The 19,662-nt window shown below is 31.6% G+C and overlaps 1 pseudogene; it reads right to left on the reverse strand.

The window, feature by feature from the left end:
* Positions 1-3,513: 3,513 nt before the first annotated feature.
* Positions 3,514-17,134, reverse strand: LOC143386338 (mesoderm induction early response protein 1-like; annotated as a pseudogene).
* Between the last annotated feature and the right edge of the window lie 2,528 nt (positions 17,135-19,662).

Below are 19,662 nucleotides of genomic sequence, written 5' to 3' on the forward strand. Positions count from 1 at the left end.
CTGAGATTACAGGTGTAAGACACCATAGCCAGCAGATCCAATCTTTTTTTTTAATAAGTATTTTTTAGTTGTAGTTGACACAATACCTTTATTTTATTTATTTATTTTTATGTAGTGCTGAGGATCGAACCCAGGGCCTCAATGTGCTAGGCGAGTGCTCTACCCCTGAGCCACAACTCCAGCCCCAGATCCAGACAATCTTAAGAGTGGATAATAAAGAAGTTTACAGTAAACATGTATTAGAAAAAGTCCTTTTCAGTGAGACAGAAGATTAAAATCTGAAAATTCCTATTCCTCCTGATGATTTTCTTCAGTGGCATTTTTGATGTTATAATAGCTGGGGAAACCTTAGAAATTTCTGATTTGGTATTTAATCCCTTGGCACATCAGCACACATCTAACTACTGACATGGAAGTTTGCCAATTTTCACTTATTCAATGTTCCCACTTAATTATCCACTGATAGCAAAGCAAATATTGTGAAGAAACAAGTTTTATTTTGCAAAATATTATATGATGTGAACTCCACTGCAAAAGAAAGGAATGAATTATTTTTAATTATATAGTCCAGAGAAAGAAATACAGGGTGAATGGAGGTTCTAGCACTAAAGGATCTCTGGGTGGGTGGGTGGGTGGGGACAAAAATATATCACCCTGTATCAGGTAAAAGAAAAGAAGAACCATTGAAAAACTACTCAGTGCAATATGCATAGGAGTGGAAGAAAGAGATTGTAAATATTTGCATTGTAAAATAATGTGCATCATCGTATAGATTTAAAAATCGATAACTAAAATCTAATGAAAATCATTCACACAGCATTATGTACACAAATATGTTAAAATATTTTAATAAGCATATTCAGAAATGACAGAAGGGAATGGGAGAAGGTAAATATTTTACGGTGCAAAATTACTATGCATAAATTTAAAAACATCTAATTCATAATTTTAAATGCCTATTTAAATATTACTTCAAATACATTTTAAAGCTCAACATATTTGTGTTAGTGAGTTGCAGATTCTGAACTCTATCTGAAAATATCATAAAACAATACCAAACGAAAATGATAGTGCTTTGCTGGGGTGGGAGTCGGGTAGGGAGATAAGTAACTACTAACAAAGGCTTCTTTTCCCAATGCAGTTTGTCAAAGAGTTCAAGAGTTATGAAATGTACTAAATCTTAAGCAAATTAAATTCATGATATCACTAAAAGTTTTTAAATAGTGCAATGACTTATAAAATTATAGTGGCTGTGTTATGAAGAAGTGTGCAACACCTGTATAAACACAAAATACAATTAAATATTTAATAAAAGCTGAACATTATGTATTATAATAGTGGAATGTTCATTATGCATATTTTAAAAAGACAAGAAAAGTAAAATTTTCCTAACATTTATACATGTGCCGCATTTGTAATCATGCCTGAGAATTTACTTAAAACATTCCTATAATAAATTTGTAAGAACTTCATAAACCAGCAAACAAAATGTATCTTTTAAAAAAGGTGAAAATGGCATCTTAATATTGCAACCATTTAAAAAAGCACAGCATTGCTATTCTAAAGACCATCTTTGACGAAGAGCTAGGAGGCTTTGGATTCATTTCATAAAATCTGGTTTAAAAATGGATTGTGACCATCTGCTAAAACTACCATCATTCTGGATAAATTAATGTTTTAGGTAAAAACAAACAAAAACAACAAAAAATTCATTGCTTCTTGACACTTCTACCCAAAACTTGATTTACTTGTATATTTATGTAACAACAGTGAATGTACATTATATGACATCATCAAGTGTTGTAAAGTGGCTTTAAACACTGTTTGGGGAAAAAAGTTGTTCATATTGGTGAAAGGAAGCAGTCTGAACAAATGTTAATAATACTTTGTGTGTGGGGGGGGTAAGGCCTAAATGACAATTTCTCAGTGCAAACCTCTACTCAGTTGTATTAGACAATTGAGTCATTAAAAAGAAGACTACTGAAGATTTATTTTTAAAAGGCATTGGCTTCTTGAACTGATGGCTAAAAATGAACTGGAAGAAGCATTTGGGGATATGTCTGTGTGAGAAAAGAATAGTTAATAATCTTTTATAAAAGTCTAGATATAGGTTGGTCTATTAGCTATATAAAACTACATTTTCTTAACAAGAATTTTGCACTAAAAATAAAATGGCACCCTTACATGACTATGCAGATGGATAATCCCATTTGTCATCACACAGAGAAATGGTTTTATCTATATATCTCATTTTCATTCTGGAAAAACATTATCAAGTCTGGAAACTGGCTTATATTGCAAAGGTCTGAAAACTCTTCAAACTGCATCATTTTTCTCATAAAATCAATACTGTTGCCTATCAACAGTTACTCTTTGTGTGCCAATATATTAATATCACTTAACCTTTTCCCCTCTATTGATTTAATGCAAAACTGGGAAACTTTATAATGCATATAGAAATAACTAAACAGGAGTCTAGTCAGCATGACACATTTAAGCTGACATTAAACCTTTGTTTTACTTAAAAAATAACTTTGAAAATTATAGCAAATAAAAAACAAACTGTGCAATCTAAGCATCATGCTTAATTTCAGAATTCTCAAATTATTTGTCCATAGAAGAAATTTGAAAAAAAAAAACAAATTTTCACTATTCTTAATGAAGGCTTTTGCCACCTGGATAAGAAACAGGACTTAGTTAACTACATAAACACTTAAAAATTCATTAGAAAAACCTTAGCAAAATAAAATGAAAGCTGACAGACTCAGGATATCAATTCCTCTCATAAAAGTTTACCAACTGTACAAGTTAAGAAAATTATACAAGTTTTTTTTGTATTAAGAAAGGACAGCTCAGTCAAGACATATGTACTGTAAAAATCTTTCAAAGGCTACAAAGAATCTGGAAAAATACAGAATGTATTTCTAAAGCCCAGATAAGAATATGGAAAGACATCATTGATGTCAACAATTTTACATATACAAACCTGACTTGGTTTATTTTAAACTTCTATATATAAAAAAATCATGCTAGCATAACTTTCAGGATTCATAAGGGTTCCCTTAATAATGATACTCAATTTATATGGAGAAACAATGCCTGTTATAAGGATATTTCAAGAAACTCAGAAAAATTGATGTTAAGCAGAACTCTAAACTTATTATTTTTTTTCCTTTCTTTCTTGGTATTCCTCCACATGAAACTCAAGAAAAATTACCTTGTAGTGAGATTTTATGATTAATACATCAAATGAAATGGTACTGATATCTTTACTTCATTCAAATTTGCTAAATTATTTTTATATACTTGAAAGGGTCTGATAGTTGTGAAGAAAAAGATCTTGAAAAAGGTAGAATTATAAAATCTTATTTCCTAAAAAGTTAGGATTCAATTCAAATTTTCAAATTTTAACCAATTGCTGTAGGAAATAAAAAAATTTTAAGGTAACCCATCAACCCTGAAAATTTTAGTCACACCAGAATTTTTCCAAATAAAGTAAAATAGGCCTAAAATTTACTCATCTGTGTTTTCAAGTTCTTCAAATTTTCCATGTGATATTGCTTCTTGGAAAAATTCAGAAGAACCTGGACTTTCTTTTCCATTGCTGTTTACCATTCGCCTTTTGGCAGGTCTCTCACTTTTTTCATCCAAATCATTTTCATTTCTTTCAGTCATATGGGCAAGTTTTGGATCAGTGGTTAGGTTATCTGTTTCATAACCATTAGTATCCATGTCTGCATGAAGTGGTTTCTTATTTCCACCTGTTGGTCCATTGACATGTAATCCTTCAACTTTTATTTCTTCTTTGTTTAATATTTCACCTGGTCCATTAGATGACACTCCTAAGTAGAAAGATAAATAAAACTGCTTGTACAAAAAAGTTAAATTTGTAAACTATTATAAACAGCTACTGCAATATACCTTTTTTTTTCAAAGAAGCAAAGCAGATATGGTCTAAATTTTGGCTCCATTACTTACTAGCTGTGTGATGTTAGGCCAACTCCTTACACTCTCTATACCTCATTTTCATCACATATACTCAATGAGGATCAGAACAGGTTTACCTTACAACATACCTTGTAAAAATCAAGTAAGTTAATAAATGTAAAAATCAAAGAATAGAATTTGGCATGTTAATTTTTTTTCCCTTCATTTTGTGCTAAGGATTGAACCCAGGGGTACTTTATCACTGAACTACGTCACCAGCCCTTTGTATTTTTTATTTTGAGAGTGTCTTCAGTTGTTGAGGTTGGCCTCAAATTTGTGATCCTCCTACCTTGGCTTCCCAAATTGCTGGGATTACATGTGTGTGCCACTGCACCTCACAAATTTTGGCATATATTAAAAGGTTTTGTATTATGTGACAACAAAGAGGCATTGGAGGCTCGGGAGGATGAAGCAGGAGGACTAGGAGTTCAAAGCCAGCCTCAGGAACTTAGTGAAACCTGTCTCTAAATAAAACATTAAATGGACTGGGGATATGGTTCAGCAGTTCAATCCCTGGTACAATAAAAAGAAAAAAAAATAGAGGCACTGGATCTAATAGCCTAAACAAGCTGAACCAAAGAGATACACATAAACTATCTAGACTTAGCAAAAGGGCTGACTTTTAAATCTATGTAAAAACAAAATCAATGGTTATTATTATGGAAGCTTAAAATTTTCTACAGCCATATAAAATCAAGATGCCATAACTTTTTTATTTTTAATAAAATCTATCGGTTTTGTGCTTTAAAAGATCACACACTATATTTATCTAAGGGGATTTAAATAATCTGTTTTGTAAAAATTTAATGTTGCAGTGTCCAAATGTACACTTAAAAAAAGTGCTAAAAGTAAATACAAATTCCTCCACAATAGGTTAAGAAAAGTTAAAGCATAATTATTCAAATAAAAGTAAGGAATGACAGAAAGATCATATTAGAATTGATGGCAAAATGGAATTCAAATTTTGGTGATAGGAAGTAAATACAGGACCCACCACAAGAGATAATTAAAATTTAATTACCTGAAAAATATTCAGCATAAAGAATTACATTCTGGTTCAAAGAAAATATTCTACTTTCCCTAGCTCAAAAATGCACTCAACCTGAATGCACAAAGGGATTAATGTATCATGAGATACTGAAGAAAATCTTCAAGGTTATTATGCTACTAAAGATAATCCAAATAGTCAAAGCAGTGCTCTTATTACCTATTTTTTTATAGGCTTACAGCACTTAAATGATACAAACATTCAAGGTATTTTATAAATAATTATAATCTTGATATGAAATGCCTGTAATTCTGGTTTAGAAGTTAACACCAATACTTATATCCAGGCATCATCTCATCTAGATAAAATGCTACTGAAAACAAATTTCTTAAAAAGAAATGGACATTGTTGGTAGTATGCTTTAGTAAATTTATTTTTTAGGAATGTTAATGAGAACCCTTTTCCAATTACTATGTATTCTATGTCTTTTAAAATACATGTATGCTGACAGATATATGTTTCATACGTTACTTAAAAATTTTCACTTTCTGCTTTGGAAGTCTGGCAAAAACACAAACTGAGTTTTTTGAACTACTGAAAGAAAAGTGTCCCTCACCATGAAGGAATAGAAATGTTTTATCAGTTACTTACCATTTTGGTTACTATTGCTTACAGTGCCATCTTCTTTCTCAGACTGGCTGTTACTACTGTTTGAGGCAATTGGGGGAGGGGATGGTGCTCGACTTGATGCAGCACTTTCACTTTCATCCAGAAGCCGATCCATGTAGTCCCTTTAAAATTAAGTTAAATAATATTACAATTATTTTCTTACAATAAAAGAGTTTAAAATTTAAATTAGTTGAAGTTAAATTTTCAAGTTTTCATTAACAAAAATATCCTGATTTTCACTTCCATTAATTCTAATGCCTCATATCTTGCACCAGGATCTAAATATTTAAATGAAGTCTCTTTTGGTTACATGTTTATAGGGAAAATGCATAAAGGCTTTAAATTAGCAAAATTTAAAGATCCATGGGAAGTTTAAGAACTTAAATTTGTAGGAAAGTGCTTAGGGTGGCCCAACTAAAACTGAAGCATCTGCAAGAGAAGAGATCAGGATGCTGTCATCAGGAACACAAAATAAGTTCTGAACAAAAGCTGGATTTTAAAGCTCCTAAAGGCAGAAGGAAGATAAACTGGGACACAATGAAGAGGTCTGACCATCTCCAAAAATCTTTCTAAATACCTTCTGTTATTACCTTTCTGTGAGATCTGAGCTATAATAAGCTAAGTTCTCAGGCTTATCTGTAGATTTTTATACTGTCAGTATCTTTTAAGATGAGCGCAATTCTTCCCTGTGTTATTCATAACTACAAAGTTGTGGTAAGTAACACTGGGTTAGGGTGAGAAGATCTGGGCTTAAATACTTGTCTCTTTGAGGGTTAGTGTCTTTACCTATAAAATGCAGATAAGTTATACCTGTCCTACCTATCACACATGGTTGTTCTATTAGGTATGTATGAAATGTTTTGTAAAAGATAAAGGTCAGCAAACTATGTCCTGTGGGCTAGCCATCTGTTAAGTTTATTGGCATGCAGCCACACATATTAGTGTCTATGAATGTTTTCATGCAATGACAACAGAGCTGGGTAGTTGTGACAGAGACCTTAAGATCTGCAGAGCTTAAGATATTTATTTTCTATCTCTTTATATAAAAATGTTTGCTGATTCCTGTACTAAGATATAATTACCCAAGGGCAGGAGCTTTAGTCTATTTTGTTTACCACTGCATCAATAAATTCAATAAATACTTACTTATTTTAAAATTCCTTAAAAGTAAATGAGTCTCTTTGAACTTTGCAATAAATTAAGAATGTAAGAAGGAAACAGTTAAACTTCTTAGGACTTTTATGAAATTCCATGGAAATATTCTACAATATACTGTTAATTGTAGTTATAAACTTAAACTATATTATGACGACTGCCACCTGGGTTATGAGGATATCATAAATAGAGGAATGTTGTATCCAACCTCAAGATGATTCAAATAGTCTGAGGCATAAAGCCAATGCATATCATAGAAACATATATCACTATGACTAATCATTTTAGGGCATTTTTTCCTCATTTATAAATGGAGATTATAATTACAGAACAATGACATAAGTAATCTGAAGTACAAAGAAATGGAAATGAGTTTGATGAATACCAATGGGATGTCAGAAACTAAGGCTAAGAGAACAGAAGATACATGATTAAGAAGGGTGAAAATGAATATAGCTTAATGGGAATGAAAAATAAAGGATGTTAAAAGCCAAAAGGAAGCTAGAGTTGTTAGATATCAAAATTATTTTAAATTTCTGAATATGGCAATGATATAAAGAACAATGATTGTCATTTTCTAAAGATGAATGAAATCTCAAATTTGCGTGTGGCTAGATCTTTCAAAAACTATTTGTAGGTAGAAAAGTAGCAAACATGCTTCATTGTGGTAAACAAATGAAAGGTAACAATTTAATGGAAAAATAAATAACTTTCAGAATAATGTGTTCTGAACTACAGAGTTTGAACTTATAAAGGTTAAGAAAAACTCACACAAATTTTTCCCTATAGGCAGTAATTTCAGGTTGTAATACAGCATTTAAAATGCAAGTTTTAATATAAAATGGAACAAACCAGAAAAATTTCTCTATACTTACAAACAAACAAACAAAAAAACCCCACAATTTCTTCCTATCTGAAAAATCATGCATGGTTTGGTTACTGCTTCTTATTGAAGACTGTACAGCTAAAAAGGGTGAATCTTACTTAAAAATAAATTATGGTTCTTTCTGTTTTAAAAAGCATTATAAAAGACCCAGAGGAGTTATAACTGATGTTTACAAAACCATCGTGGTAATATGGCCTAAGGGAAAAAACACATTTGTTCACATCATACCATTTCAATAAGGGACCACTGTTAACTCTTATAGCCTGAGAAAACATAAGATATGGGTTACTATGCTTATTGCATCCCAGAATACTTAAGCAGGATTCAAGCTTATTAGATATAAGTATCTTCAAAAAGTTTTCATAAACTATGGAGAGATTACTATAGAAACTAGAATGTTTGGTGGTACATCCCTACCTAACCTGTTGAGCTTGGCATCACAGAGGACCAACTAAGCCAGCCCACAACACTTCCCTTGGTGATGCTTTCTCAAAGAGAAAACTGGATGAACCATGAGTCTGACCCAGAATGACAACTCTTATGTTCTTACTGCTGATGATGACAGATTGACTGTAGTTCATGTGTGAACATTATTTCTGAAATGGGTGAAAAAAATGAAAGATGTTACTATTAATTTTTCCTACAGAATATTTGAGAACTGAGACTATTTTAAGATATACGCTGCCTACTGGAGAGATATATTTAGTCCTATATCATAATGCTTGTATACTACCAATGAATAACCCATAAAAATTTTATTTCAATAACACTTAAGTAGTTAAATGCTGGAATGCTGCTTACATAAAATTACACCCAATCACCAGTTTTGAATAACAAGGGATGAAGTACACAGTCCATGGTCTCATGATTTCCAAGAGCCAATTATACTCATTTTTTCTTTTTTAAACTATTTTGCTTTTGGGCTTTTGAATATTGGACCCTCCAAGGAAGTGACCAAGAGAGACACATACCTATTATTTAATGCAACCAAGAAAGTATAGCCTAGGAGTTTAAAAAACACAATCAAATATACATGTAAAGCAGATCTTTGAAAATCAATTATTTTGACAGCCGTAATTAAGAACATCTTTATTGATGAGTATTGATCAAATCAAGCCCTAGCTTTGCATTATTGTATATTCTGCAAACATTAGGGAATAATCAAGGGCAGTATCATATAAAGATAATTCTGCCATAACAATTCATTGATATTTTAAAACAATGATTTGTGTGAGATGAAGAGTTCGGTACTTGGGCTGGGGTTGTGGCTCAGCAGTAAAATGCTTGCCTAGCATGTGTGAGGTTTGGTTCTCATCACCACATAAAAATAAATAAGTAAAATAAAGGTACTGTGTCCACATATAACTAAAAAAAAAAAAGAGTTCAAAAAAAAGAGTTCAATACTCTTTGTACTTTAAGTATATACTTTTAACAATTACTTATTTCTTGGTGGTAGAATGTATGTTTCATTCCAAAACCAGACTGAATGAGGCTAAAAGAATTTCATGCATGAGATCTATATTAGGTATAACAAAACATTTTGCATAGAGTACATTCAACAACCCATATCTATGTCATTGGGAGAAAGCTAGAGCTGGATTATTAAATATTACTTCTCTTAAAGATTCAGGACAGCTAGGAAAAAGAAAGTCACTATGTGCATTTTCTCTCTTTTATAAAAAGTTGGTAGCAAAAAAGAGGATGCAATTTGACTGGATTTATTATATGCCTTTACTTTTCCCTTTTTAGAACATCATATTCAAATCTTATTTTTTTTGGTTCCTGGGATCAAAAAAAACTGGACAAGGAAAAATATTAATTTTCCTTCTTCTTTAAAGGGCCTCTACTAGATATCACCTGGTTTTAGAAAACAAAAATTTTCCTATTTCCACTGCTCTCAAAGAATTTTTAGGCATTAAAACTGTATAATAACACACTTTTCCACAGTTGTTCTGATATATTTTTCTCAGGGGTACATAACAAAAATACACACTCTAAACTTTGCTTTAATAATAGATTTGTTGTTTCGAATAATATGAGATGTGGCTTACAATCTTTTATATGACACTGAAAAGTCTAAATGCCCTATAAAGGTAAAAATTTAAACTAATGTAATTTTATTACAAAAGTAAGAGTCTAAAAACCATTACACTTTTAAGGAAGTGCTAGAAAAGTAAAAAGAAATTTTTTTTTTTTGCCTTAAAGGAAAAAATTAACTCACGTTACACCAGGATGAAGGTTATATATTTTTTTTCCAAATCACGTTTGCTGGGCAAAAAAATCATAAAGTTCCGATTTTTTCCACATGTAATAGAATGCTACACATCCACCAACTGATCTTGTTCGTACCTGTAAGAAACAAACCCGTTTTTTTAAGAATCATCTACTTCTTAATAGTTATTCCATGAAAAACATTTGAAGTTTGAAAATAAACTTATCTTTAACTGATGAAAATTATATTACGTCTGAAATAAAATATTGCAGCAACTATGTTGATAGCTTCTTTCTAAGCTTCTGTTAAGAGAATTAATACATTGGCAATTGATCTTCAGATATTTAACATTCTACTTTTTAAAGGCTACCCCACCATCCTAGTAATTTACTACAAAGTAAATGCTCTTTTATTGAAAATGTCTGGAAATGGCATTTAGGTGAAAATGAATTATGAACTGTTTAAAAATACTTCTACTGATAAAGCACGTAGGGAATCTACCTTTAATCTCTTTCAAAAGATTCTCTTGCTAGTCCCAACAATAATCCAGACTAATTCAATTTACCTTCTAAAAAGTCTGAGGATATGCCAGTGAGATAAAAGTGATTATAATTATGCTTATGCTTTGTTTACTAAGTCACTCCTGTGCCTTACTGTACTGTACCTATGTGTGTAAATGAATGGATCCCCTCATATAATGTTCAAGACTTATGGGGATTAACAAATGATGCTGACAAAATCTCCTTTGTCATTATTTTGCTTGGGGAATATGAATTAGTGTTTGGAATGTATGGTAATAGTACTTTAACCCATAAAATTTCTGATCCTGAAGCAGACAACTGTTGATACCTTTCCTTATCCAATATATATTTTCTTCCTCTCTGCTTACACTTGACAACTTTGAACCATTTTTCTCTTGAGAATGAAAGCAATATGAGGATTAAAATTTTAAAAAAATAAACCTCCTAAGTTTTTTTTTGCTTCCAAAAGAATCTTATTTCTCAGATTTAAGCCAAGTCAAAAAACTTCAACAAAATAAGCCTTCATAATAGATTATGATTAAGATCTGAAGTTTGATTCCAAGTATAAAAATAAAGTCCTGATAATTTTAATGAAACATTATTCTTCCTCAGGGAATTACTGTCCTCCTTTTGTTCACTGAAGTAACTAGTTCATTTGTCAGATGACTTCTATAACATTAAAAGATCATCTTATCAAATGTTTTATAAAGAAACAAGATGTTATTCTTGATGAGACTTAATATTAAGACTTTTTTGGCTCATAGTTTCAAGCCATCTAGGAAGTTCTTACTCCTTAAAAAAAAAAAAAGATATTGTATAGGTAGGGGTTGGTGCTTCTGCTAGTTACATCAGTTACCATTTTAGGGATGCCCTCTACAGGTAATCTAGCATGGTTTGATTAATAGTATTTGAATTAAAGTAAAAATAGTAGAAAAATCTGATCAGAAATGTCCCTTTCATCCATGAAGTAATGGGTTAAAAAAAATCAGAAACACACAAACAGCCAATCATCAGCACAATATAGTCCTTTCCTCGAGTGTTGATAATATTTGAGATTATCAGATGATCTGGACACATTAGGGTCATACATTTTTTGATACCAACTGTATCTATCTTTAAGTTATCCTAAATGCTAAGACTCAAAAATTCTCTTTTATTACATAGTCTGCTGCTAATTACCAAAACACAAGGTAATTGGGAATGAACTAATTAATGTATATCAAGATTAAGAAAAATAAACTAATAGAATTTGTAAGTAACTCTTTTTCAGTGAACATGAACTAATTAATGTTAAATATGTTGTGAAACAAATGAAGTGAACACTATCTTATCACAGAAGCATAAAAAAAGAGTACTATAGTAAAAGACTATTTTAGAGCTTCACCCATAAGCCTAGGCACTTTCAACATGGTCCTACACAAGCTACCATATAAAAGAAAATATGTATAGCTAAGCTTCTTGAATTTGCTAAAAATAATATGATGTTCATAAGCTTAGAGATTAATTTCCTATATTTAAATTCTGAGCCTTTAGTTTTGTCTGTCCTAATCTCCCACAGAAACAACTTATTTTCCTATACCATCACTGGGTAGGTATTATTAAAAATCATATGTGAATTCAGTTGTAATAATTAAACCCCCAAATTTGCAAGTAATTATGAAATTCTTTGGAGAGATAGACTATATTATCAATATAGAATGATAATAATCATGCTAAATAAAACTAACTATTTATGGTGTTTATGGTGATGATAATTTATCATCACCATAAATAGATGCATCTGAAACATTAAATCATAATCTGATTTTTAAACCACTCAGGAATTATGCAAATGTAATAAATATTTTAATTGTCAAGAATGTCATGTTAAAAGTGCTCCAAAATTTCAAAATTATTTAAAAGACCCTCCTTAAAACATCTTTTAACAAGAGCTGGAGATGTAGCTCAGTGGCAGAGAACTTTTGTGAGGACCTGGATTCAATTCCCAGTAAGAGAGAGAGAGACAGACAGACACACATCTTGTCAGAAAACAGCTGTCAGTAACTGCATTACACACAAACACCACAACCAGAAACTGGTTAACATACTTGAGTTCAATTCTCAAATACTTCCAATAATATGCACTAAAAACAGTCACCTGGCAAATTTATGTCAAGAGGTTTACAAAATTATAATATTCATTATAAAAACTTCAGCATAAGAAAATACAGCAAATTAAGATAATATAATTATTTGGGTTAAACTAACTTTCTTTCTGTAAAAATGAGAACATGCATCATTACTTACTTTATTAGCCTGAATCAAATGAAAATCTTTTCCATAGGCCTTCAGCCCTTGTTCAAAATTTCTACATTCTTCCTCTGTCCAAACAGATAATTCCTCTGACAAAAAGGGAAGGGGGGCGGGGACTGGTAAGTAATATTGTTTCAAATGTTGCACATAGCAAACAAAACTGCAAATATAAATCTAACTTTCTGGTAAAAAAATGAGGGAAATAATTTATTCCCTAGCTCTAGTATAGATCATTAGAGAAGATAAAGTGACAAAAACTCCTGATTTTAATAAAATTTTGAATGATTTGGTCTCTATCTCTCCAGCCTCAACTTTCTCCTTAATTCTTCTTGATCCAACTGTATTAACTACTTTCAATTGCTTAAATTTACTAAGTTATTTCTTACTTCAGACTCTGTGCATGGTAACGGGTTGGCTAAGAATTATTCCCTGCAATTGACCTAATACTTATCCCCTCTTTCACCTAGAAAATTCTTTTACATGCCAGAAAAAATATTTTTTCTGGAAGCCTCCTCTAAAATCCTACTTTCTCCTCAACTAGGTTAAGTCCAACTACAACAGATTTTTTTCTTGTAAGTTGTAGGTGAATACAATATGTTTATTTTATTTTTATGTGGTTCTGAGGAATGAACCTAGCACCTCATACATGCTAGGCAAGCATTCTTCCACGGAGCTACCTACAATAGATCTTAATAGCACCCCTAATTCTTCTTGGAAGAACTCATCATAACTATTTCTCTCTCTAGGCTGCTAGAACCACGAAGGCAGAGACTTTGGTTCAAAATTATACCCTCAGAATGCAGAAGGCCCTCAAATTTTTGTTGAATAAATAAGTATCTCTCACTTGTTACTTAACTATAGGTATGTAAAGGTGAAAGCCATATCTACAGTAAAAATCTGCAATTTAGTTATGACTGCATTACTTATGAGTTATTTTAGCCAAGTTACTTTTAGTCAAGAGATCGAAGTCTCACAATTTTAAAGTGAAGGCAACATTTGTTATATTATTTAGCTCACATGAATATTACCAAGTAATAAATAATAAAATATTTACAAACATATTCTGAAATTATAAGGCATTATATTTTTTATATTTTTCACTTAAATGGACTTTTCTCCCTCTCTATAAAAAAAAGAAAAGACTGACTTAATCCTATTCCCATAAGGCCTTCTTTAACATTTATGTTGTGCAAATATTTATTAAATTCAGAAAAATCAGTATTATTAAGTTTAGGATATATTTAGGTAAACTTGAAGAGCTAAATTTTAAAATTTCTGCCAAATCATTAAAACAAATAAAAATTTAACATTTATGCTTACCTCTAGCTGCTTTTACATTAAATCTTAATCTTCTCAATGCTTCTTCTGTATCAAAATTACATTTAACCAATTTATATAAAGCCTAGAAAAATAAAACTTGATGTATGATCCAGACTATGAACAGTTCAGTTCACTGCTATAATTTCTTAAAGACTTTTCCAGTAGTTATCTGTATCTTTTCTGAATAGTTTTAGTGAATGCAACATGGCACCAAAGAAAAATGAACATGAAGTCAGTGTTGATATTCTAAATGGGTAGAGTAGAATATATAAGTACTCTTAATTTGTAGCCATAGAACCCTAGGAATTTAGAAATTAAAAAAGGAAAAAAAAACAATGATAAAAAAGATATAGTAGGTGCCGGTCTTACCAAGTATATAAATATCTCAAATGAGTATCCCAACTTGATAATATCCAGATTCTCAGGGATAGGCAAAGGTATTTTTAAAAGTGTATCAAAAGTACATACAGGCAAAATAAAACATCAAGACTTTTTTTTTTAATTCGAGTTGAAATCATTCCAATGTAGTAAGTATGATAAAGTCTTACACTGATTATAACCTCTGATTCCCTGTTAATATAGGAGTTTTGGTGGACACAATTAACAACAATGAAATGAGATGAAAAACATTTACATTTATAAATGTGTATGGCTAACTTATTTGAGAAAAATTCTAAAGTTGTTTCTTATTCATATACCTGTTCATTGTCTTTAATGTGAGAATCTTCAGGAATTGCTTCTACACTTTTCTCATCACCCGTTCTTCTAGATGCATCCTTAAGAAATACAATCACTTTATCTTCTGGTAGGTACTCAGGGTCCCACAGGAGCTAATCATCATTTTCATATACTAAATTAATAAAATAAAATGTTAATGATCTATACTGCCCAAAATTGAAGAGTTTGTATTGAAACATATGATTGAACGAATAGCTTGTACTTAAGAGCAAAATGCTGAAAACTAAAAAGTAAAATGTGGTCTTACTAATTGTCTTCATTTCTTTCTTGGGTAATATTTACAGCCAAATTGAATTAAGAATTCTATACAGAGATAAGGAACTGTTTTATGGGCCCTTCAGATATAGTCTGACCTTCCTTAAGTTTCCCAAATTCCAAAGCTCTCTTCATTTGAATTCTGCCTCCACCACTTACTACTTATATGACCTGAGGCAAGTTACTTCCTCTTATCTGTGGGATAACTATAACTATATCTTGTGAAGGTATAAGAATTTAAAGCACATTAAAACCGTTCTAATGTATGAGAGCTCAATGGATGTTAGCTGTGATTATTTTTGAAACAATGTCAGAAAAATGCTCAGCAAATGTTAACACTGGTTATTTTTTGGTGGTGAGATTTGGAGCAATATTTTTTACTGTCACTTTCATATTTTTCTACAACTATCAACAAAGTATTATAATGTATACATATCACGTCCATAAAAGTCATAATTTAAAAATCTGTTTTATCATTGTTTCCACTGTTAAGATTAAAGCCAAAATTTCATCAAAATTCAAAAAATAAAAGAAGAATGACCTAAATCAGACTATTGGAATTTTAAATGTCAAGAAGTTGAAAACATTGGAGTTATGAGAAGACAGCATTTTCAAATTTTATTTTGAACAAAATGAGAAAAATGAATTCTACATGTCAACTTACATTCATATAAAATAATAAAAAGCATCTACCCCAAAAAAGTTGAAAACACAAAATTAAGAAGGAACAGTCATAACACAGATTGTAAAGAGTAGGGCATCTTAGGAGCCAAGAGAAGAGTGTTTCAAAGGGTGGTTTCAAAGACTGATTAAATCTTACTGAACAACCAGGATGAAAACTAAAAAAGTTAGTAGATTTATTTTCAAGGAGGTAAATACTGTAAGAACTGTTTCTATACTGAGGTGAAAACAGAAGCCACAATGGAGCAGTCTGAAGAGTGAATGGAAAGTGACGACATAAAGCAGAAAATTCTTACAGAGGAGTTTGGTTGTGAGGGTGAAGATACAGCACAACAGTTAGAGGGGAAGTAGAGTTGTAAACAGTTTTTATTAGATTTTAAATGGTTTTTGTCATTTAAAATTCCAGACATTTAAGGAGCCCACTGAGAGAGAAAATTTAACATCAATAATTTTATATTATGAAAAGGAATTAACAGCTAATTGTCCCCTATGTACCAAGCAATATTTTAAGTGGTTCCACATAAATTACCTTGTTTTCCAACAACACATATATTTCCTTAAATTTTTCTACTTTTTTGTGTTCCCCAAAATATATACTCTTCTTTAAAGTACAAAGGATGGTATCTTGAAATTTTTCCTTAAAAAACATCATTCTTTTTCTAACCAGCTGCTATAATTCTAGTTAAACTCTAAATGGTAAATATAAAAATTCCCACAAGAGTGAATCTGGAGTACTGCTCTTGATTTCTGTTCTCTTCTCAAGTCTGTTCTTCAGAAACAGCACAATATAGATTACTTTTATTCTGGGGGTGGACAAGGCTGTTTCAGAAAGTTGGGTCCCTGAGTCTCAAGTGCTCTCCCGGCTAGATCATCCCATTTAGGTTTGTGACATAAACACAAACCACCTGGAAGATGTTTCTGTTATCACTACCAATATTTTGGGGTCATGGAATATAAATACAGTCTTACTTAAGTCAAGTGGACAACTTGCCATCACCAGATGGCACCAAATCACAAAAGTCAGACTCTTGGAATTGTGGCTAAACACAAGAGGCTAGCCCTGATGAATTTCAAAAACCTTTGAATAATATACTTCATTTACACAATTACAGTGAACTCAATAATGACCATAAGGCAAGAACAAATGGCATTTACAAAGAGAATAAACCTTTACTGATTCCAGACACAGACCAAATGATCTTCCTATTAAATTTACACTTAAATAAAATATGTAAGTTCTGACAACAGATTTAATAAAACATAGGCAATAGGAGCCTTTAATGAAATGTGTTATGGAATGACTAAAAATTCAAAACTCTTCTCTTATGATAAAACACAGCAAAGATCAAAAGAGAAATAATGTCTATATGTATAATAAGATGGGAACAAAAAAACCATCAAAAGAATGGAAAAGAATTACTCTTCGTCATAATTACTTTAAATGAAATAAGCCTGCTGGATTTTAAGATCTTAATCACTGAAATGTGACACAATCTTCTGAAACTATTTCATTCTAAATCAACTGCTACATCTAAACAGAACTTTTAAAAGGCAAGCACAAATATATGCAACTATATTACTAGAAAACACAATCTCATGTGATCATAAAATGACTGAATTCAGAAGGCAAGAATTCACTAGTAAGTTGAGGCAAGTTGAGGAAGTACTCCTGCTGTCTGTTAAAGATTCTGACTCTGTAGGTATGAAATAGGACCTCCAGATTCTGCATTTCTTATGAATTCACAGATGATTCTGATGGTGTTGGTCTACAGACCACACTCAGCAAGGCACTGACATGTCTCATTTCAGCTATTTTATTTTCTCAAATACAATTTGAAAAATTGATGGTAATCAAATTAAGCTTGTTAAATAAGCAAAATGGATCATTGAAATAATTTCACAAAATCCACCATGTGTGGCTGGGATAGAAGGGACTGCATGCAAAAAGCTGGAGGGGGTTACTGTGCATTCTGGCCTGAGAATGAAAAAAAATGACATAGGAAACTGACAGACCACCACTACAAAACTATAAACAAACTTTCACCATCTAGGATACTAATTTTCAATGAATAAATGTCTACTTATTAACTGCCAGTATCACTAAATTATTTCATTTTTAATGCATAAGTAAAAATTCTATCTAATCCAATATAATAGCTAAGGATGAAAATGCTGATCTAGAACCAGTACTTTGGTGTAATAATGGGGTACACAGCAGAAATCACATTTTAAAAATGTAACAGTAATGATTAACTGACATGACCTTTAAGTTATGTAACTTTTTCCAACATGTTTAATAAACTGCCTGTTTTAAGAATCCTAGTAAAGGTTGAGCATACCAAATTGGAAAATCCAAAATTCAAAATGCTCTGAAATCTGAAATACTTCTGTCCCAAGCACTTTGAAAAAGGTATATTCAACTTGTATCAATTAAGAGTAATGTATTTATTCACTTTTCTAGTTCAGTTACTTAAGAAATAAAAATAAGAGCCAGATGCACAGGGCAACCTGTATGTAGTTCCAATTACTCAAGAAGCTTAGGCAGGAGGATCACTTTAGCCCACTAATTCAGCCTGACAATGAAACAGTGAGATCCCATCTCAAAAACAACACAGAAAAATAATTCACAAAATGTTATTTAGATACAATTTTCATGGTCCTTTTTTACTCACTACTTAATAATTCCTGGCCATCTAAAAGTTGTCATGTAAGTATGAAAACATAATGAATGCTCCTTTCCCTTGTCTTTTCCACTTTCCTAAACAGTCCATCATTTTCAATTTATCTAATCCAAGTTTTTCAATTTTGGCACTGACTTTTTTTTTTTTTTTTGGTTTGATAGTACTTAGTGGTAGTGAGGGGCTGTCCTGTACAATGTAGATTGTTTAACAGTATTCTTTATTTGGTCTTATCACAAAACCACAGTGTTTATTCAGTTTAGCATGTGGGAGAAACCATACAGCATAACTGAAAAATACCTTATGAACAGTAGAATATTTTTTTCATTTCTTTCAGAATTAAACCTTTTCTCTTACAGTCTGGATAGGGCTTACAATACCCCAAGAGTCAAAGGAACAGATAAATGAGTGACAGGCAAGGGCAAACTAGGGTATAAACTCATCTCTGGTCATAGTGATTTCCTCTGGTCAGGTGCAGGACTCAAGCTAAGTCAACAGGGGAACTCTCCAGGACTTCTGTTATTGTTCCAGGGTATGAGGTAATCTCATTTTTGCTGGCTCTCATGCTATAAGTAAAAGCTCCCAATAGGCATCTTAGACTGCCTGACAAGAAATCAAAAAGGGAGCATAAGAGCTCCCTAAATCCAGTTGTATTTGAAGCCAGATCAACAAAGATTTCCATTAAAGCAACCCAGTAATTCTGTTTGCTTAAAATAATTGAACTGGATTGTTGTCACTGGCAGGCAAAAGGGTATCAAATGTCAACTGATGCTTTCTGAAGACTGGCTGGTAAAAACTAAACATAATGTATAAGACTAACTAATAATGCCACTTACTAAGCACTTACAAGCTTGTTCTACAGAAAATTTCACCTGTAATCATCACAAAACTCTATAAATACATATTACTGTTGTAATTTTATAGATAAGGAGAAAAATAAATAATGTATCTAAGGCCAAAAAGCTGGGCACTGATCAAAATTACAAACTACACATCCAGTTCTGATAACACCATTCTGTACCCAAGTATTAATTCACATACCAAATGTTTTACTAAGTGCCTATGTAGTAAAAATCAACTAATTAGCAATAAGGATACACAGATGGATAAACAAATGGTTATAATATAGTTGGCCCTCCATATTTGTAGGTTTTGCACCTGTGGATTTGACCAACTATGAATTGAAAATATTTGGAATTAAAAAAAAAAAACTGTACCGAGTATGTAGGGAACAGAGTATGGTTAAGGGTCATAGCATGTTCGATTGGGATTAGGAGTCA

This window comes from Callospermophilus lateralis, unplaced genomic scaffold (assembly GCF_048772815.1).
Source record: "Callospermophilus lateralis isolate mCalLat2 unplaced genomic scaffold, mCalLat2.hap1 Scaffold_109, whole genome shotgun sequence".
NCBI lineage: Eukaryota > Metazoa > Chordata > Mammalia > Rodentia > Sciuridae > Callospermophilus > Callospermophilus lateralis.